The following is a 23,275-nucleotide window of genomic DNA, read 5'->3' on the forward strand; positions in this document are numbered from 1 at the left end:
GTTGTATAAGCCCAATAACTAGGTGCTTTGTCCTGTTGAAAGATGACACTGTAGTCTGGCTAAAACCTCCTGCATATATGGATGGAGATTGTCAGTTTACAGGTCCCTGTAGCGTTCACCATTCAGTATATTTGTGGAATGACAACCAATGGAACTAGGGCGTGCAAGGAAAAAGCTCCCTAGACCATAACTCCACCTCCTCCAGCCTTTTAAATCCCAATTGTGCAACCAGAAGATAGGGCTTCATGCCGAAGACGAACCCGACCATCAGCATGGCACATCAGGAAATGGAACTCATCACTCCAGACGACCTTCTCCCATCTGTCGGGGTTACATTGCCGATGTTCCTTGGCTCATGCAAGGCGTAGTTTGCATGTGTTGAAAAAATTTACTAATGCCTTTATTTCCTTTTAAGGAGCAGGCGAGGCCGTTTTAGCCCATCGAGTTGTATGGCTAATACTGGCATTACAATTTCATAAAAAGAAATAAAACCGAAAATTTTGATAATAAAAATCATAATAGAAATATGTAATATAATATGACTTACATTTTATCAGGGTATCATAATATCTTCGTTTCTGCAATTGTTGTTTGCTTTATGAATGTTACATGAAATCTTAGAAATTATGAATTTCACATGATGAAATTATAAATGTCACGTGAAATCTTAGATGTCATTTCATCTTAGAAATCAGATGAAAAACGGGACGCATTGGCTTCCCGACAGCATGGTTGTAATTCAGTTGTGATGCTGGTGATTCAGGGTCAATTTTTGTGAAAAACGGACTGTTTTGAACGAGACCAATGGGTACCCTATTATACATGGAGAGTTGAATTAATAGAATCAGTCGAAACTGATTATATTAATCAGTTTAGAAATGCACTCTTCGAGTTAGGAATGGAGAAATGCGACTAGCAATGTTAATTGAAATGAGAGATATCATGCAAAATGTCATTCCTCCCCCTTTTTTTGTTTGGTATTTTGGCATTTAGCTTAACAATCGTTTACTACAAGTTAGTTTATATTGATTATTAAAAGAACACGTAAGACCACAGTAATAACTTTTAATTAATAAGGTACAGATATTTCATAGTAAAACCAATAGTACATCATCAGTGTTACAAACAGTTATAGGAATGGAATACAAGTGGATCACCTATACATTGTTGCCACGCGCTAGGAAATGATAGAAAATAATAAATTAATTATTTTTTTATCATTTCCTAATAAATTAATAAATAAATTTTTATTATAAATTAATAAATAAAATAATTATTTTTAATTAATTATTATTTTCTATCATTTCCTAGCGCGCGTCAACAATGTATTTTAATAGGTGATCCACTGAATGTTCTTACTTGTATTCCATTCCTATAACTGTTTGTAACACTGAAGATGTACTATTGGTTTTAGTATGAAATATCTGTACCTTATTAATTAAAAGTTATTACTGTGGTCTTACGTGTTCTTTTAATAATTATATTATGCCACAGGTACCTCTAAAAATAAGTTTATGTTGATGGCAAAAATCTCAAGAGCTCTCAATTAACAAAAATGCTTTTTCGAAAGCGGCAATTAACAAACTGCTTTTTCGAAAGTAGTTTGTTAATTGAGATTTCTGGAGAGTTCGATGGGAGGGGGGGGTTTCGTTCAGTGAGCTCTACTCCATGTTGTATTCAATAAAACCGATTTGAAACTTTCCAGACGGCGCTCGGTGTAACTGCTATACTGATGTTCGATATTTAACTATACTGCCACCTATCACTTGTTAGTTCTGAATCAGTGTGTTCTTTGCTTTTACTTTTCGCATTCGTTTGAAATAAGGAAAAAATGAACATTATGTAATTTCGTGCACAAGGTTACAGATATATGATTGAATTACCATTTTGATTATCACAGACAGCATTATAAATTGTTGGAAACTAATTTTATGGTATAAAAAGTAAATTAAATACGAAAATATTATTTCCTGTCACGCGGAGTGTGTTGTTTACTTCCTGTGGCCACAGGATTCTAGATGAGGTCAGAGTAATGGCGGTTGCAACGTTGACTCTTTGGGTGTTAAGATTTTCTTCAATTAAAATAGGATTGTTTAGATTCCTGTAGTTCGATGTATTATATCTCTTTCTTCGGAAACCTTATGTCCTGACATATGGTATGTTGTTACAATTTTTTTAACTTGTATAGTAAGTGAAGTGTGTTTTCCTCAGAAATACTTCAAAATCTTAAAGAAATGCGAAAGTGAAAAAAGAAAAAAAGTAGTTTTCTATGTAAGCCTCTTATGTCGATTTTGTTTACAAGAAAGATACTTTCGAGCATACGATTTATCATGATATAAACTATATTTTACATTTCTTTTGTTATGCCAGTTATTAAATGTTAAGACTTGTGTAATAATAAGAAAGCATAACTTGAGGTTACAGACCCCTGTGGAAGTAAACTAGAATCACTTGGCTGATAACGCCTAACAATCGGTTGTTGCTTGAGATGTAGATATTCTCTTTTGTACATTTCGTGATGCTGAAATGTTACTTTTGTTTTGTTTTGGATATTCATGTATGCAATTCATGAGTTACTTATATAATATATATATATATATGTATATATATATATATATATATAATGACTAAAGGTTTGTAACCTCTTTCTTTTTTGATTTCAACCAATCATATACAGTTGACAAAGCTGCGTTTGTGTTTGTGGAGACTTGTTTGTTTATTTATTTAGTTTAAATTAATTAAAACAGCTTAACTAATACTATATAATATTATGATAACATATTTTTATAATGGAATACAAAGCATTGTCGTCATGACGATTACAGTTTGTGTGGTGCCTATGGTGTACTAGTTTTATTCATTACAACGGTAGCATTTAGAGTATTTTCACATATACATTATATAATTTTATAATTTCAGAAATATATAGTTCAGACTGTCGATTTTGAAATTGCACGAAAGAAATCTGAGTCAAGTAAAATAATTAAAATCAATATTCCACATAAATACTGTTATAACATAGACAATTCTGCAACCAGTCATTTTGTCCTAACTAGTATTTGGGGCGAATTTGTAGAAATTTTCCTTACATTTTAACATCATCCCACTATTGCTTAATTAGTAATATTAAGAATTAATAGGCACTTTGACATATTAAATGTTCTTGTATTTTTAGTATGGCCAGAAAATCTTGTAAGATAGATAAAATATTTAATTATGTATATTATTTCTGGGAAAACTCCCATGTTACTCCTCTTAATAAACTATTATAATTACGGCTATTTTGAAGCAGGCAAAATAGCCGTAATTATAATAAAATATTTAAATTTTAATTCATACAGTATAATTTCCACTTCTCTTTTTTTAAATAATTCAAAATAATTATATCTAGAACAGTGTGTATGTGATTAAAAAATCATTTGTATAGTCAAATTTAGCTGCATATTCTAGCATAACATGAATATGTGAAATATATACACATTTTGAAATTCTGATTTTTGTGAAAGTTTAGGTGGTAAATGATTTTCATTGTCCAATGTGAGACCATCACTGTGTCTGTCAGCATCATAAAGTGTTAAAAAATTCTGTATTTGACTTTTAGAGCAGTGTTTTGGATCATCTCACCCTTAGCCTACCCACCTCAGTACTGGATGTAGTATATGTTTTCCATATTTTAGAGATGGGATTAATATATATATATATATATATATATTATAGTATATTTTGCATAAAAGTTTGAGTGTTTTCATCTTCTGAGTTTAAAGTACTCCTCATACTGCTTTTATTCCAACAGCAGTATGAGATGCATATCGCTTTCAGAAGTTTAATTATTAAGAAGGGTTTAATGACTTAATTTAGGAACTAATAGTTAATATTAGGTCGTTTGCATTTTTTTATTTGGATTTTATTTGTTTAGCACTGATAAAATAAAAGTTCATTGGCTTATATATTATTCCCAAATACCAAGAGAACATTCTCTTCCACACACACACATACACACATGCAAAAAAAAAAAAAAAACTGCAAATGTTAGTTGCATTTTAGTTATTTATTATTTGCAGAAGTTTCAAAAAAATTTGAATTTCAATTATCTTTCTCTATGCATTGGCAAATATATATTCTAAATTAAATTATTGCAGGGCATAATATCAGCATTTTGATTTGATTCCACAGATGAATAAAAATGAAAGCTGATTTTCTGCTGAATAGATGAAGTATTTACATACTTCATAGATGAAGTATGTAAATCATAAGCATGTTTAAGCAAGTAAATACCCTCAGTCACTGAACTCTCAGTTAATGGTATTACTTGTCATTTTTGAAGGAGGACAGCTCACTCATGAAAGATTGTAACACTGTAGATTTTTCAAGTCATTTCATTCTTCCATTAAGTAGGATAGTGGTCTTACACTGGATGAAGAAAATCATTGATTTTTAAACTTTTACAAATGTTTATATAGCAGTGGGATTAGAACCCACATCTTATAGGTCTGAAACCAGAGACATTCAACTAACTAAGACCAACCAGCTAGACTGTCGAATACAATCAAACTCTGGCCTTATTGTACATTAGGGAGTAAATTAGATTAATTTTATTATTATAGTTATTCCTTTGTATTAAATGGTACTTGCTCATAATTGCAAGTGCTAAGAAGTTTAACAGAAAATATCTAAAACTGCTCATTATGAATACCAATAACCGTGCATTTGCTGTATTTTTTATTTTTATTTTTTCTGTTTTCACTTCTCTTATTTGAAATAACAGCTTTCCAACATGTATACTTCCTAAAAATTAAGAATTATACATTGGTCTATAAATAATCAGATTCAGATTTCCTTTTAGTGAATACTTAATTCATTTTAGAAGTGAATCAATTTTTCTTTTAAAATTTTTAGTTAAACTCTGCAAACAATGAATTGCATCACACTGTTAGCATATCAGTGTTGTGTGTGGGCATAATGTTAGGAAGAAAACATTAATCTTTCATTGTATTTTTTGGTGATAGTTGTAGTCTTTGTGGAAAACATCATGAAAGATAAAAGCATGATGTGACATTACAGAAAGATCAGGAAGAAAATTTAGTTTAGTGGATTCAAAGCTAAACATCTATATTGACTAGCAGCTGTTCATGTTCTTAGAAAAAAGTGGTGGAATAATGGTGACTATTTGAGCTGAACATTTTCTGTTAATGTTTAAGCTGGTCTCATAGAGGTGGCAGGGTTTTCCCCTTGGAAGTTTATTTCATCTAACATGACAGTAAAACTGGCTTGAGAATGCATGTAATTGACAAGATATAGCAGACTATGTAGATAGAATTAATCTGGCTTCTCTGGAGCCAAATTACTTGTCTGTGACAACCCATTGAACCTGACATGTAAAGGAAAGATGATAGAAGAGACATAAGGTAGAAACAGAACTTATAAAGGACTGGGGAGGGGAGAAATCATCAATTAACCAGATTGCTCTCTCCTTGATAACATCAGACATGTTCCAGAAGAGAACACAAGACTTAATCTTGGTCTTTATTGTTTGTGCACAATATTTTGTTTTGAGAAATAGTGATATCTAGATATATTTATCCTTCATTTATCATCTTACATTACTGTTTGTCCACTTATTCCAGTGGGCAAGCAGTTAGGCTTCAGCATTATTTCAGATCTCTTTGTATATTATATAGGATGTACCTAAAGTCATGTATCATCGGCTGCAGTTATTATTTTAATTTGTTGCTTTTAATTAAATCAAGTGGATTTTGTGATCTTTGAAATCTCAAATGTATTCAAAGTGCCAAGAAACCTATATATTCATTTAGATAGATGCTTTGAGATAGATGGGACACATTTTGAGCAATTATTTTAACTATCCTTATAAATAAATGATTTTATTATTCTTTTTGTTATATTATTCTTTTTTCTGATTATATAATATAGGGCATCAACAAAATAAATAGTATCCTTATGATGTGTGACTTTATGTACACTCTGTATATCAGTGCTAGGGTGAGTATTTTAAAATATCTATGTACTGTTATATCTCAGAGAGAGCAACTACTGTTATTTTGCTTAATTTTGCAGATAACTCATTTTTTTTTTCTTTTCTTTTCTTTTTTTTTTTTTTTCCGACAATACTGATTGGCAAGACCACAAGAATAAAATATAATTTATTAACTGCTGGTATTTTTCTGGATTTCAAACCAGTATTATTGTTGGAGCACATAAAGAAAAAAAACAAAACTGAAATCTAATAAATACAACAGTGCAATATATTACAAACAAAATGTATTTGGTTTGTAATATAGTTTAAACTGGGATTAGCAAACCCTTGGTTCACCAACACTTCATTTTAACTAACGAGAAGTTTTTTTTTTAATATATATATATATATCTGGTTCCCATCAATAGCTGCGAAAAGTTATTCGTAAACTTATAGTACATTGGATGGGCTAAGAATTTTTTTCCCCATTTTTATCAATTTTATTTTGTATTGGACAGAAACATAATTGACAGATATAACTCATGGATATCTCATATATATTTTTTGCACTTTTTCATTTATTTTTTACATAATCTGGAAATCCTACTCTAGAAACCAAACAGAACTTTTTCAAGCCACTTCAGGCCTCCAATAAGTGGGGGTTTCACACCAGGTGAAGAAAGTAATCTCCTAACTAAAGACGGTCACAAACATCCATGGCAGGATTCAAACGTACGACCTGTTGGTTGGAGAGTGGGTACACTAGCCAAGTAGCCCATATAGAATTTATTCAAGCACTCAGTTTTTCTATTTTTAACCTTTAAACTTTTTTTCATTCATAATGATTTTGTATTGATATGCACATATCTTGCTTTAATACATTATATAATACAATACTGGATTTGTGTACATGTTTTTCACATTAACTGACAATTTTGGTTATGAGATCATAATTGCCCCACCGGTTTAAATTAATCATTACTGATTTATATATTTAGTTATTTCCTTTCTCTAGATTAAAAAAAAAAAAAGATAAGCATGGGAATGTTGTAATTTTCAGTATATTATCATTAGTATCCTGTACGTGTGTTGAAGCTTAAGTGCTGTGAAGAATTCATGTTAGAGGTTTAATGGAATATTAACAGCACTGAGAAAGGATTAAAACTGATTTTAATACTTCCAATATTTCGTCTCCGTCACAGAGACATCTTCGGGGATTACAAAAACTTTTTGTAACAACACACACACAAATACAATACCAAGTGAAACTAAAGTCCTATCTAGGTGGTGTGCCCTCTATGGGCATTTGCAGGTGGCATGGGATGTAAAGAGGGATCTCTGAAGAACAAAATCTACAGATAGAGGGAACTGCCATGGGTTCCCCCCCCCCCCTCTCATGCCCTCTTGCCAATTATTACATGGAAAATTTTGAAAAATGAGCCATTGACTCTTCCCTCTAAAATCTTCTATCTGACTAAGATATGTAGATGATGTGTTCTCTATTTGGCCTCATGGCCCTGACACATTAGATTCCTTCCTCAGTCACCTCAATAGTCTACATCCAAGAATCCAGTTTACGATGGAAAAGGAAAATAACAATAGTTTACCATTCCTAGACACCTTAGTAAACGCCTTCCTAATGGTAACCTTTCTCTCTCTGTATATAGAAAATCTTCTTATACAGGCAGATACATTCACAAACTCTCCCACCACCACCCCTCCCAGCAATAGGGCATTATTAAATCTCTGACCAATAGGACCCACAATCTTTGTTCCAGTAAAACTGCCCTTTCAACCGAACTCAAACACATACACAACACCTTCCTTTCCAATGGCCATGATGACTACGGAATTAAAAATATAATCAAGTCCTTCCCCATTCCCCGACCATTTCTTCAGAAGGACTTCAGAAATGCCATTACCATTCCTTACGTCCGTGGTACTTCAGAAAAAATAGCCAGATCATTAAAAAAGTACAACCTCCATACAGCTTTTAAGCCCCACCATAAACTTGCTACCCTTATCCGCTCCATTAAAGATCAGCTCCCTCCTCTTTCAGTACCTGGTGTATATAGAGTACCTTGTTCCTCTAAACTTGCCTACTTCGGATAAACAGGCAGATCAGCATCCATCCTGTTAGAAGAACACAGTTCTTACATCTGTAAACACGATTATGGTCAATCTGGCCTTGCAAACCATGTTTTGGATACATCCTACAGGGTCTCCTGGAAAAAAACTACCATGCTCCACCATAGTAAATTCAAAAAAGAAAGACTATTCTTTGAATCTGCATCTGCACTCAGGAATCAACCTAATTTAAACAAATACGGTTGCATTAAACTTCCCAAAATTTGGGAAACTTTAATTATCAGAGATCCCTCTTTACATCCCAGGCCACCTGCAAATGCCCATAGAGGGCGCACCACCTAGATAGGACTTTAGATTCACTTTGTATTGTGTTTGTGTGTGTATTGTTACAAAAAGTTTTTGTAATCCCCAAAGATGTCTCTGTGATGGAGACAAAATATTGGAAGTATGAAATTTAGTTTTAATCCTTTCTCAGTGCCGTTAATATTCCATTAAACCTCTAACATGTATCCTGTACCTATTGAGAGTGCATATCAGAAATTTAATGAAGATGTTCTCACTCTTTGGTAGAAATAGCAGTTATTTATTTCAGTTTTTTATAATGTAAATCATATTCTAACAAATCTCAGGCTTCTTGGCTATACTGGAACTTGGAGTATAGTTTGCAGTAATTTGCCAGCAAAGGTTGGTTGATTGATAGAGCCTCTGCTACTAATGGCTCACGCAAAAAGTTAAGCAAATTGAGTGTGGTCAGTAGTTGGACTAACATCAATCAGTTAGTCCAACAAGTAGCATCAATCGTTCGATGCTGTTAGCACACTTTCTCTCGATGAGTCTGGACTCCCTGGAGGTGTCACATAATAATAATCAATATACAGCATGAACTATACACTATATATTACTGCAAACTACATTCCAGTTTACCTTCTGCTCTGCTTCCAAAGTTGGAAGTTTTACATTTTACAACCTCTAAAGCTAACCTGTTGAATTTTTATTCATCACTAGCTTTGGAAGCTAGTACTTCATTAGACTTACGTTCTCAGTAAAATCATGTTGATGTTTTTTAATAATAATAAAAAGTGTTGTAAAAAATTTAATTAAATTTTATTAATGTTAGTTTTATCTTAATTAATTTTATTAATGAATTGATTTATATTATGAATTTTAAAATTAATTGATTAAAATTATGAAAATTAATAACATTAATAAAAATCAGAATGATCTTAATTACATAAATTTGAAAACTGAGAGAATCGTAAAAAAAGGGGGTTTATTATATATATATATATATATATATATATATATCATCATCATCATCAAGTCTTCCGTGCCTACTGGCACATAAGGCTACTTTGCAGTTTCCATAATTAGATAATTTTTACAGAAAGGGGTGATTAGCCCTTTGCCCAATCCCCAAAGGAGACCCAGCTATACCCCCCCCCCCAGCTACTGGGTCTCCATTTATCGCCTCTTACGATACGCAAGAGTGTGGTTGGGGGTATTCTACTACCCGCCCCAACACTGGGAATATATATATAAAATCTCCTGTCACAGATGCCTCAACATATATTATGGCCTTGACAGAAACATAATTGACAGATAGATGGATATCTATCAGTTGAATTGTGGATATATGATTCACAAATACAGTCAGTGATTAAAACTTATGAAATTCATCTTAATTTGTATCATTCTTCATTATTATTACCACTGTGAGATCTTCATGTAATCAAAGATTATGTGAGATCTTTTGATGTAGTGTTATTATTATTACTACCCTCCCAAGACCTCATGGAGTCAAAGACTCATCTGGGAGGTCCTTTTATCACACACACACACAGCTCATCATACTGTGTTTTAAACACATTCAAACTCTTTGCAGACACCACATTCTCAGGCAAGGCATTCCAATCATTCACAACTCTGCACGAAAAAAACCTGCCTCTCACTCCCCTACTCACACCTTCTTTATACAGTTTCCAGGGATGACCTCTGGTTCTCCCCTGATCTCCCACTATTCTCTGTAAAACTTCTCCAGCATTGATCCTATAACAACCCCTTACCAACTTGTAGGTCTCTATCATATCTCCCCTCTTCCTCCTGTCCACCAGACTGCAAATTACATCTTCTCAATCTTTCCTCATACTCGACATTCCAGAGGTCAGAAACTACCTTAGTCAGTCGCCTTTGGACCCTTTCCAACATCTCTTCATCCTTCTGAAAACCCAGTGACCAAATCTGGGCACAATAGTTCATGTGTGGCCTAATCAAAGCCTTATACAACGGAACAAGAATCTCCCTACTTCTACAAGTAAGGACTTATGAAAACTCCTTTCTTTCTTTTGCAGCATGTATCATACTGTACCTTATACATATTCATGTATCAGAACCCATCATACCTTCTTGTAGTACATTTGATTCACTCATCACTCTTGTATATATGCACCTCGCTTGCCCCCTAAATATATTATTAATATTACTGGAATTAATATTCCAGTATACGTTGTAAATTCCTTAAATAATTTAATAGATATGATATGGTGTGAACTCAAAATGTTAGTGTAATATGACAGCCAAATCAGGTATGCATATCCATAATTCAACTCATTAGGTTTAATGGAATGAATACAGCACAGAGAAACAATAAAATACAGGTTTATTGGATATCCTATATTTCATCTCTGTCACAGAAACATCAGGAATACAATCTTAAAATTGTAAAAGCACATGCAAAAACCCTCCAAACAATAAGTGGAAAAAAATTGGACTAAAAGCATAAAGTCCTATAAGGGGGTGTGCTATCTATGGGTAAAGTTGGCTAGTCCTAGCTGTAGGGCAGGAGCCCTAAGAATTAAGTTTCCCAAATCTTGGGAAGTTTAACACAACCATATTTATTAAGATTAGGCTGATTTAATAAATCTGCTGATTCTAAGAAAAGTCTTTCAAGTTTGTATTTGTTGCAGTGAAGCATAATAGTTTTTGTTCATTTAATTCTCTGCAAAAGGTATCCACAGCATGGTCATTGTTATTGCAGCAAATGTATTTCTTATGTTCTTCCAGGTTGATGTTGGAAGATCTCCCAGTTTGACCATAATAAGATAATTTATAAGAATAAGGAATTGTAAACTATTTGGAACATAGAGGAGCCTTAGGAGAGTGGATAAGGACAGCCAGCTTCAAACGAGGTTTGCAAGTAGCATGTAGTGCTGGCCATTTCTTCTGAAGTGCTTTGAATATAGTAATAGCATTACTGTAGGCTGTTTGTAAAAAGGGATATGAAGAGAAGGGAAGCAAAAACCAATATGTTAATCTTTTTAGCACTGTAACCATTGGAAGCTCTGTTGACAAGGGTTCTGATAACAGCATACTGTTGAGAGGGGGATGATGGGAAAGTTTATGTATGTGTACCTGTGTGGGTAGGTTTCTGTAAATGGAGAAAGAAAGAAAGGATGCCATTGAGAAGAGCATGATTAGAGTATCTAGAAAAGGCAGGCTATTATTATTTTCTTTTTCTATGATGAACTGGATGTAAGCTATTGAGTTAGAAGGGGAAGGGGCAATGTGTTGCAGTCATGTGGCGAATTAAAGAACACGTCATCAATAAATCTTAGTCTGATAGAAGATTTAAGAATGGTAGTATCAAGGGCATGTTTTTAAAAACATTCCATAAAGAAATTGGCTAGAAGGGAGAGCCCATGTCTGTATGTTTAATCTTTTTATATATGATATCTTTCCAAGAGAAGTAACTAGCATGGATAGCAGAATTAAAAAGATCAGTGATATCATCATTATATGTTAAGAAATGATGTTGGGTTAAACTTCCTAAGATATCATCATCATCATCACAAACCATGGGCTCGCTGCCCGTTGGTGTCCGATGCCTCCTTCACTGTCTTCTTCCATCTTGCTTTTTCCAGTGCACAGTGTTGCAGTTTCTGTACACCCATTCCACACCAGTCCTTTATGTCGTCTATCCATTCTCTGTATGGTCTACCTCTTCTGTTTACACCATCCAAAATAGCAAACATAAATGTCTTTATCTTCCAGTCCTCACTAATTCTACAGATGTGTCCAAATAATTGCAGCTTCCATTTTATAATCTTCTGCATTAGATTCTGTTTTGGTTGTGTCTTCCAATAGATCTCTTCATTTGTGATTTTCTGTACCCATCCTATTCATAGAATCTTCCTGTAACAAGTTCTTTCAAATGGCAAAATTCTTTTTCTTGATTCCTTATTTATTACCCATGTTTCAGATCCATACAGTACACCTCTAAAGATGCATGTTCCCAGTACTTTTAGTTTTGTTTGCAGGCTGATCACTTTACTTTTCCAGATGTTATCCATGGCCTTCAGATTTGTTTTTCCCTTTGCAATCCTAAGATTTGGGAAACTTTAATTCTTAGACCTCTCACCCAGCAGCTAAGGACTAGCCAACAGCATTCATAGAAGGTGCCCCCACATAGGACTTTATGCTTTTAATCTAATTTTTTTCCATTTATTGTTTTGAATGTGTTTGTATGTGTGCGTTTATAATTTTAAGATTGTTTCCATGACAATAAACTTTATCACATCTACATTTCATCTTTATGACAGATGAAATGTAGGATACAATAAACTAGTATTTTATTGTTTCTCTGTACCATATTTATTTCATTCAATCTAATCATGAGTTTAAACCAGCACATAGCCTAAATACCAGACACCATAATTCAAACTCCGAAGATCAATAATAGATTTCATAGTCTCTTTAAAAAAGTTCTTTTGGCTCTGTTTATTTATTTATTTTTTTTTGTTCCTTTGCTCCATCTTGATGGTATATTTCATCAATCCAATTTTCTTTTCAGAATCCTAATGTAATGACTTCTATCCAGTTTGTTAGTTATACATCATGTTTGACCAAAGTAAGGATGTTGCACTTGATGGAGCAGATTATGTTCCTTTTGGAAAGGAAAACAAGGGAAGCGATTTTCCTCAGTGTTTTTTTTTTTTTTAATGGAATGGTCATTTAAGATTTGTGAAATTTTTTAAAAGAATATATTTGATTTTATCTTTTATTCAAGTGTAACCAAACAAAGTTTGTGCCTGAAGCACTTTCAGGACTGGGGCAACTCCTGGAAAAGGTGGTATAAGTTCTCATCACTTGCCTTAGTATCCCATAATGCAAAGCACATCTCCTTGCAGACATGTATAATGCTATGCATTAAGGAAAGGGTCACTACCCAGACCAGTTTCGACCTTTATTGAGGTCTCATCAGTGGGATTAGTGGAAAAAAACTTCCATAAAAATATTCTTAATAGAACTTTAAAGTGATTTTCTTAGCATAGTTCTTTTGTACCTAATGTTTATAAAGGAGTTATTTTTTTATAGATTGACCAGTTTCTTTCTTAAACTGATATCAGTTTATCAGATCAACAGATATATAGCCCAACAATAAAACAACTTATTAATCTAGTGTTCTGTTCTGTTTAGCAAGTTGTTTTATTATTAATGGACCATTGAGCCAAGAGTTATTGTGGGAGGTCCTGCTCTCCACACACACAACTCATCGTATTGTGACCTAATGTATTCACTATCTCTACACTCACAATACTTTTAGGTAGTGCATTCCAATCACCCACCACTCTCCAAGCAAAATATCTGCTTCTCACTCTCTTTGTTCACACTCTTTCTTATACAGCTTCCAGCGATAGCTTCTCGATCTCTCCTGTATTCATTCATTCTATGAAAAATCTCATTCACATTAATCTGATAATAATCCCTTACCAATGGTTAAATTCTAAATGAATAAGTTCTGGGGGCACTATACAAAATAACTAATTGTATTTACCTTTGAATGCTATTCGGAGAAGCTCCAAACCTCTCCGTCCCTTTCATCATGCGTTCGTAACCAGGAGACTGTGGATATTGATTTTATATACACATTCAAAACTGTAAACAATTGTTGAATAATAACACAATAATGTAGGCATAATTACCGTAAAGAGAGAAAAGTCACAAAACAGAAAAAATGTTCCTACAAAATAAAATTGTATTTACCTTTGAATGTGATCCACTGGTCGAGTGTCCAGCAAGTCAGCAAATCTTTCCTTTCGTTCAGCGTATTAATATTATCGCATTGCAACTGATGGGAATTCTTTGTGTTTGTGAATTCGTTACAGACTTCTTTCTCTTCAGAAACTACACACGAACTGTCATTACAAACTTGTTTTGTATTGTCACTGTCATCCGAGCTATTTTTCCATTTAAGGAAGGTACTACCAATGTACTTATCCATAGTTGAAATACCATACTTACTCGAATATAACTCGCACCCCTGATTTTACTTTCGTGAAAAAAGAATTTAAAAAGTTTTGCATATACCTCGCACATGAAAAAAAGCTTAAACATGTTCGTGTCGGGGTGATAGTAACTTGCTCCCTGCGGTTAACAACACACCCTCCCCAATAGCCACTATACTGCAGAGGCAAGAAAAACAAGTACTTTTATTATGTCAGTGAATAATAAGGTACAAGCACTCTGTGTAATATGTTTCTCAACAAATTGTGCAATTAGAGACAACTGGGATAAAAACGACACTAATTAATGAATCACATGTCCCCTCATACAGAAACTATGCTGTATAGATTCAAGCAAAACCATATGTTGCACCAGCAAACACGTTATCTAACTGAAAACTATTGTTATTAATTAGATGTGTGTGAGTTTGCTCGCCACAAAGCAGCAATAAAATTTAGCCGAACGTGTTAAAATTCGTAAATGTGTTAAAACTAAGAAATATATATAGTGAATGTTGTTATGGCAGTTTCACATATTAATGGAATTCGGTTGAAGAGAGTTAGCATTTTAACTCAATTGTCGACTTGCTTTTATCTTTCAGTCATGCGATCTTTTTTTAATACTGCACCAATCATATGCATGTCTTAATAACCTGCCATTGCTGTCTGTTTTGTGTTAGGCTTAATTACCGTAAAGAGAAAAGTCACAAAACAGAAAAATGTTCCGTGTCTCGGCCTGGTGCATAAAAATGTTCCGGGTCCAGACCCCGGCTGAATTTAACCTGGCGTTAGTAAGGTGGCAGTGTCACAGTTATTTCTTTCTATATGTTTGGGGTCTGTGACACCCCACATTACTGACACCGGGTTAACCATTGTCCCTTACCAACTTATATGTCTTGATCTTGTCCTTCCCTTCTTCCTTCTATCCACCAGACTGCAATTTGCATTTCCTCAATCTCTCTTTATTCTCAATGTTCCAAGACCAAAAACCACTTTTATCATTATGCAATATTTTTGAAGATTTTTGGTAAATGAAATTTTTCTTGAAGATAGTAGTTGGATTTCTGTATATATATATATATATATCCATAACTTGGTATATGGCAAGACTGTCTTCTGCAAAGCAATACTGACATGAACAATTATTCTTATTTTTTTATGACCCATTTCATGGGTTATAAAAACCTGTTACAGTATTGTGATGCTTGGCTGACTAAGATTATATAATTTGAAAATTCTGCTGTAAAGAGTAATTTTATATATATATATATATATATACACACACAATTCTCCATTTACACGGTAGATTGATTCCAGAAAAAAACGTTTAAAAAAGAATACAGTTCATATGAAAAAATAGAAGAATGGTTCCAGATGTGAAAACCCGATACGAACAATGTGTTATTGTTCGTATCGGGTTCGTATTTGTATATTCAAACAAAATATATGAAAATCATTGAATAAAACTCTATTTAATTTTAATGGAATATTTTTTATTTTAAATACTTATTTAAAGTATATACATATGTATTTTTCTTGAAGAAAATAGTGTGTCACTAATAAAACAAATTCGAAAAGGCTCAACTACACTGCACATATGGTTATTAGTTAAATTTTATTCACCATTACTTTCTGACAGTAGCTGCATTCTTTTGTGTGAGACTGGAATTAAATCACTTCATCACTTGAAACACTTCGGCCTTCTTGTTCATACTGCAATGGCGAAATGTTTTCTTCAGTAAAAGGAACAAAATTAGCACTAATTTCCACTCTGTAATTAATTGGTGAGATCCTGTTTTGACTAGATCTTTGTATAATTCTTCATATCGCACCATACATAACTTCAGTTCACAATTAAACTGTTCAGAGCTCGTTCAGTATTTGAATCATGTGTAAGGCCATTTGAGGCCCTTCTTTAATTACTAATGCAGTGAGTGGAATCTCTTCATCATCATCATCACACATCAAGATTCTCAAGGACAGCTTCTATTATTTCATCATCACTAACAGCCTTGTCAACCATCAATTCTTCAATATCTGCAGAGGAAAAATCATCAAATCCTTCTCTGTCAACTGCACGTGCTACTCTGATGATATTGGGTTGTATGCAAAGGTACAGGGTGTTTCTTTTTCACCAATTCTGGCCAAGTAGCTTTCCAGCATGCATTTAAAGTTGATGGTTTCAATTCTGATAACTCGAACTTATCAAGTTTTATGCAATCCAAAATAGAAAATTTCTTCCACACATTAGTAACTGTCAGTAAATTATCCTTATCTAATTTATCCAAAATGTATTGCAATATTCTTCTTGTGTAGTAAGTTTTGAAAGTAGCAATCACACCCTGGTCTAGGTTGTATTAAGGATGTTGTATTAGATGGCAGGAAACAAAATACTATGTTTGGGTGATCTAAAACAGGATAGCCAGGAGCATTGTCTATAATCAGTAAAACTTTAAAGTCCATATTTTTTTCCATTAAATAGGGTTTAACTTCTGGAACAAAACAATGATGGAGCCATTCATTAAAAATTTCTTTTGTAACCTAACCTTTTTTATTTGCCTTCCAGTGCTAGTAATGTGTTAAAATCCACACCTTTCATTGCCCGTGGTCTTAGGGATCTGTTAATGAGTAAAGGTTTTAAACATTGCGAATTGTAAACCAGAAATGATTGTTTAGCAAACAGCTTAACTCCTTCCAAGCCACTTTATATAGGCGGGCCACCGGTAATGGACTTAACCACCAACTTAACTTCGAGGAATCAGCATAGCACCCTTCTTCCAGGAACCAGTGGCAAATGAATATAATGGATCATATGTCGGCTTAACTTCAAGGAACTGTAATTACAAAAACTTGATTTTTTTTTTTTTTTTTTTTTGTTGTTGTTGTTGCCACAATTGTCTACATTCTATAACCTACAGTAATCCCTGATATTTAAAACATCTAGGGCAGTGGTCACCAAAGGGGTTGATATCGACCCCCTGGGGTCGATATGACATAGTTAGAGGTCGATTGGGGGTCAACAGAAAAATATAAGACATCATTGTATGGGTAATATTTAATTCGGTTAACTTGGATTACCTCCATGACTAAAGATATGGAGGTAATGACAACTCAATTAAGAGTGAATCGTGGGATCAGTACCTCCATCTTACAGGTCCATGAATAGGACCTGTAAGATGGAGTAAGGACATGAAAATAGTTACTGAGGCCAATCAAGTAGGCCAAAATGATGTATTTACCAATAAACGGATGTTAGTGGTTCCTGCTGGCCAGCGCAGTGGGAGCGAGATTGCAACACGTGCATGGTTCTTATTTACTGATACTTACAAGTATTCGATCCCACTCTCATTTTTGCGCATTGACATACAAGTGAGCAGCATTAATGTTCTAAAATTCATCAACATACATATTATAATTCAATCGTTATTCATTCACGAACTAAACTTCTCTATGTCGAAGAGTTGAGCAGCGCTGGTGGTAATACCAGTAGTTTATTAATATCACTAGTAATACCAGTGATATTACTAGTGATAGTAATAATAGTAGTAATAGTAATATAATAATATATACTACATTATACATATAATAAACACTGTAACTATAAAATAAACAATCGAAAACTCACATAAGCGTCTTTTTTTGCTTGTCCTATTATAATTACGTAATAGTAAAATATAGGGGGTCGATAAAAAGTCAAGAAACGCTTGAAGGGGGGGGATAGACGGGCAAATGTCTTTGGTGATCCCTGATCTAGGGGGGGGGATTCCCCAAAATTCAAGTGTAAGTACATATGTACCGTTCTAGGAAATGATAATGATGATGGAAATATCCTTTTTAACAAAACTGAATTCAAACAGAAATTTTAAAAATAAGCAGCATTTGAACCGTGTAAAATCAAAATATGCTATGTAAAAATAGAATTGCTTCTGTTTTCTAAACCGTGTTATTTCGAAATCGTGTAAAAAAAAGGCTGTGTAAAAAGAGAATTAACTGTGTGTGTGTGTATATATATATATATATATATATATATATATATATATATATAAAATAATTGCAGGAGAAAACAAGGCTTTGATATTTGAAAACTGCAATGATCAGAACTCAAAGCAGTGGTTTTGATTATGTGTTTATAACCTCACTAGGGGGGGGGGCTCTGCCCCCTAGCGCCTACGGCACCCAACCCCCTGAGTTCCAGGCTGGTAAGACAAAAAACGTGACATAAAAACATTTCAAATTTCAGCTTATCTTTTTATATATATAGAGTAGATAACTTCCATGTTAAATTGGCAGAGGAAAGATTCATATGGAGTTCAATTACAGTTGCTGACTACAGCAATGTTTTCTAGGCCTTTGTTCAGCCATTTCCCTTCTTAAGTTAGTCATATTTTGACTTACTTGAAAATGGAATTTGCTAACGTATTGATGACATATGCTGACAAGACCATGGCTTCTGCCATACTCTTATCATTACTTTGTCAGTAGCATTGAACTCAGCCCACCACTGATGATGATGATGAGAGATCATTTACATATTGATTTAACTGGAAAGTTAGGGCTAAATGAGGTCTCACTATTCTTGTTGAGGATTAAAAAGACATTAGAGGATTTATGTATTAGTGCCATGCTAACAAAATAGCACTTTTTACATTATAGAATTAGGATTTTTGCTGTTTAAAGCATAGTAATGGAATGTTTGAACCATAAAAATTATTTGTGATTAATCGTTTCAAGTATATTTGGTATATCTCAAAAGTTCTGCAAATTGTGCTCCTGTTGGTTAAACCCATCATTTATTTAACAAAATATATTTACATGCCTTCAATATAATCTCTATTCTGATTTATCACTGCTATTTGAGTGAGTCTTGCATTCTTGTCAACAAATCTTTTTTGTTCATGTGGTTGATAAATTGAGTCACTTCAGCAGAAACCTCATCTGTTGTAGCAATGGATCTCAGTGGAGTAGCTCTTTCAACTCAGGGAAACAGCTACTTTCCACACATTTCCATAAGATTGTATACTCTGCATGACATGGACTTGCATCATTGTTATGAAAAATGCATGATATGCAATCTGAGTTAGATTCATCCTCCATTTTGGTCATCTTATTTCATAGAATGAGAAAAGAAAGAAAAAAAAACTTGAAATAGAAAAGAAACGCTTGAAGTTTTTATTGTTATATCTTATGACTGACAGGGAAGTGGAAATTGTTACATCATTTTGGGCCACACATGTGGTGTATGCAAAACTTCTTTTGAAATGATGGTTTTATAACTTCCATAATGAAATAAAATATTTCAACACTATTTAAGCTATACATATCTGTGTAAGTTCAATTGTTGTGAGAATGAATTCCATTATCAGGCAAAAATGCTTTTCTTTTTTCATTTCCATACTTAATTTTGTCTTGTATAAAACAGTCATAATGTAATACATCATTTAGGGTGGTTCCCCTAAGTGTACACCCTAAATGGTATATTACATTTAGTAATACGCCATCATGTAGTAGTAGGTTGGTACATTATGAAATAATAAGAATTACATGCTTTTGTGTTAGTTGGTAATTTTCAAATAAGTTCTTCAGAGTTTTTCTAAATGTACTTTCACCAATTTTTCTCATTGGTAATAATAATAATTGGCTCCTTTCTTTTAGGCTTACATGGTGATCTGAATACATTTTGGAAAATTATGGAGACAACTACCGTGTTTGAGTAAAACTTTAGTTTAATATAAACCAAAATTCACATTTGACGTTTCGACCTTTATATCAAGATCATCTTCTGGAGCATATATATACTATATAAAGAGGAAATCTACATGGTTTGTTAAAGTTACTGACCAACCATTACAACAATTATTGGCCTGACCTCTGGTAAAAAAAAAAACTTATTACATCAATGCTAGAGTTCTGTTATTAATATTATCTATTGATTGTAAAATTACTTTGGGAGTAACAACAAGTCTACACACACACACATATATATATATATATGATTATGACTATTACTATTAACTCGGAGGTTGGATATGTTCATTTTAATATCAACTGACTAAAAAACCGAGAATTATCACAAATTGAGATTTATTTGAAAACGCAACATGTTTCGACGGGATTGACTTCATCAGGCGTTAAGAACATAGAAAGCTATTAAAAGACACTGAAAACAAAACATTGAGACACTCGAAAGCTATACAATTATAAACATATAATATTCGACTGTAAATTACAGTTATTATGAACTTGAGCTATAGTCCGTGTTAAAGTTCTATTGTTGTACATTTGTGCGTGTGTGGAACCACGCGATCTCCAGTATCTGATAGTAGAGCTGAAAGAGTCAGGCAAATTATAGCTGAGATTATTGTTCATATGAAGATGGTCCAAGGTGATTTCTTTTGACTCAACAATGCGGTGTTCTACCTCATCGTGGCAAATATGTAGGTTTGAAGTTGTTGTCCAATTTACTTCATGTTGCCAGCTTTCGTTATTCGTGTTTATTGAAAACAGGACATGGCCTGATAGGACAGTAGTTCTGGTTCTCTTGTAAGCAATGTCTCTCTGGTGTTCCTCGAGACGTAGGAGGATAGATTTCTCAGTTTGACCATAGTAAGGTTTCCCACACTCGCATGTGACTTTGTATACACCTGGGAATTGTAGAAGGTTGTGAGATTGTTTGTAGTTGCTGAAACTTGATCTTATTTTTGGAAGAGTCGAGAAGCACGTTTGTATGTTAAATTTCTTTAAGATTCTACTCAGTTTATTGGATAGTGTGCTGATATATGGCAAGGAGATATAACCTTTAGAGTCGTCCCGTGGCTCTACGTTGCTACGTTGACGATGGGATAATTGTTTGTTGATACTTTTTAAAGAGTAGCCATTGCTTTTAAAGGTCCATTTCAGACGTTGTAGTTCTTCTTCATCTGACAGTACAGATCTTGCACGATTCGCAAGAGTTGATATAATACCCAACTTTTGCACTGGATGATGATGTGAGGACGCATGCAAATATCTGTTCATGTGTGTTGGCTTTCTAAATATATAGACTTTTATCGATTCAGGCGTCTGAATCGATATATATGATTATGCATATAAACCTTATACATTTTTACTAAATAGCTTAAGGAAATTACAATGTATACTGGGATATACATTAAAATAAATTTTAATACACTTCCAATATTTTGGCAACGTCACGTTACCATTTTCACAGGAACCAAAAAACAAGACACGTGCATGTAAGCACAACAAACAGTAAATAAGGACGAAGCAGGAAGCCATTCTTTCTCCTAAAAGTCCTGATGGTGCTGACCTATAGTTCTGCAACATAGAGTAATCCCTGATATTTAAAACATCTAGGGGATGTTTTAAATATCAGGGGATATCTAGGGTCACTATCAGGACTTTTAAACTGATAAACATTCAGCCTACTTAATATTTAGTATCCAGCATACTTCAGGACTCTAGGCAACCTTCAGCTAGTATTGGAAACCAACCTATACCAACTGGTTGGAATGTATATGTATAATCATGGTGTTTGTATATATATATATATCTATAATCTTTATATGTGTTTATATGTATAATCATTTGTTTATATGTTCATAATTAAATGCATATGTATAATATATATAATATGTATAAGGTTTATATGTATAATCATATATATATATATATATATATATATATAGTTGTTGCTCCCAAAGTAATTTTACAACCAATAGATAATATTAATAACAGGACTCTAGCGTTGATGTAGTAAGTTTTTTTTTTTTTTTTTTTTTTTTCACCAGAGGCCAGGCCAATAATTGTTGTAACGGTTGGTCAGTAACTTTAACAAGCCATGTAGGTTGTAGTGCAGCTTGTTTCTCTGTATATATGCTCCAGAAGATGACCTTGATATAAAGGTCGAAACGTCGAATGTGGATTTTAGTGTATATTAAACTAAAGTTTTACTCAAACACGGTAGTTGTCTCCATAATTTTCCAAAATGTATAATAATTGAAAAATAATTTTTCAGTTATTATTACAGCACACCAAGGACTCAACATGGGCGGACACTCAACACCACCTTCACATTACTTAATCCAATGTCCACTGATACCTTACATAATCCACTAACCACACACTCTGCTATCTCTCTTTGTTCACATTTGATTTGAAGAGCTGTGGATTCTATTCCTTGGGAAACACATAAGGTGAAAGACTGTTCCAGATGGCAGCAGTAGAAAGGATGAACAAATGCAGTGCAACGCATGGTTTGTCGATTTGAAGAGACAGGGCAGTTTGACAGTCCAACTAGGAAGAAGGTGGAAATCTGAAATTCCACAAGCATTTTCATTTGAATTCTCAACAACTGCAACATCTTCAGTAATTGAGCAGTCAAATGAGAATGCTGTAGGTTCATGTAGTGCACGTGCCATAGCAAGATAGATTTGTCATTCATAATGGTATGAAGAAGTTTGTATAAAGCATTGCAATCCTGCCTGTATAAACTTGACCACAACTGAGAGTTGCAATTGCCAGTGTTTGAGAAATAGTTACATTAACATTTCTGGCATGCATGCACGGGGGGTGGGTGGACAAGGATTGGCCTTGAAATATCCTATGGAATGAAGAATATCATTTAGGTGAAAATAACCACCTGGATGATATACCCTTGCAAAGTGATCACTTAGTAACTGAACTATTTCTTCTGCTTCTGCCATTTTCCTGCCATCAGCACTGAATAAAGTTATCATTCTTTCTCTTACTTGCTACATAGCAAAAAAACCTCTTTTGGATTTACTTTGACCTGCTTAGCTAATTTTCTCTCAATGTGATTTAGCCTTCCATGCTAGTTACTCTTCTTGCCTCTGCTTTATACTGCTCATGGGCATGCTGATCACCTTGTTGTTTATATTTCTTCCACAATGCTTTCTTTTTTTTTAGCTCCTGCTTT

General features: G+C 33.6%; 1 protein-coding gene across 2 annotated transcripts in view; it reads left to right on the forward strand.

Moving 5' to 3' along the window:
* Window positions 1-1,871: 1,871 nt before the first annotated feature.
* LOC150104457 (wings apart-like protein homolog) overlaps window positions 1,872-23,275 on the forward strand; it is a 249,014-nt gene continuing 227,610 nt past the window's right edge. Inside the window, exons 1-2 of one of the 2 annotated variants that reach the window (XM_090395636.1) lie at window positions 1,872-2,156; window positions 5,932-6,000. The gene's annotated coding sequence lies outside the window, so the exon portion shown is untranslated. The remainder of the gene's footprint in view (window positions 2,157-5,931; window positions 6,001-23,275) is intronic. The other variant, XM_090395635.1, reaches the window with a different exon arrangement.

This window comes from Typopeltis vanoorti, chromosome 7 (genome assembly GCF_054136105.1).
Source record: "Typopeltis vanoorti isolate ZY-2024b chromosome 7, IOZ_Tvanoo_1.0, whole genome shotgun sequence".
Classification (NCBI taxonomy): Eukaryota; Metazoa; Arthropoda; class Arachnida; order Uropygi; family Thelyphonidae; genus Typopeltis; species Typopeltis vanoorti.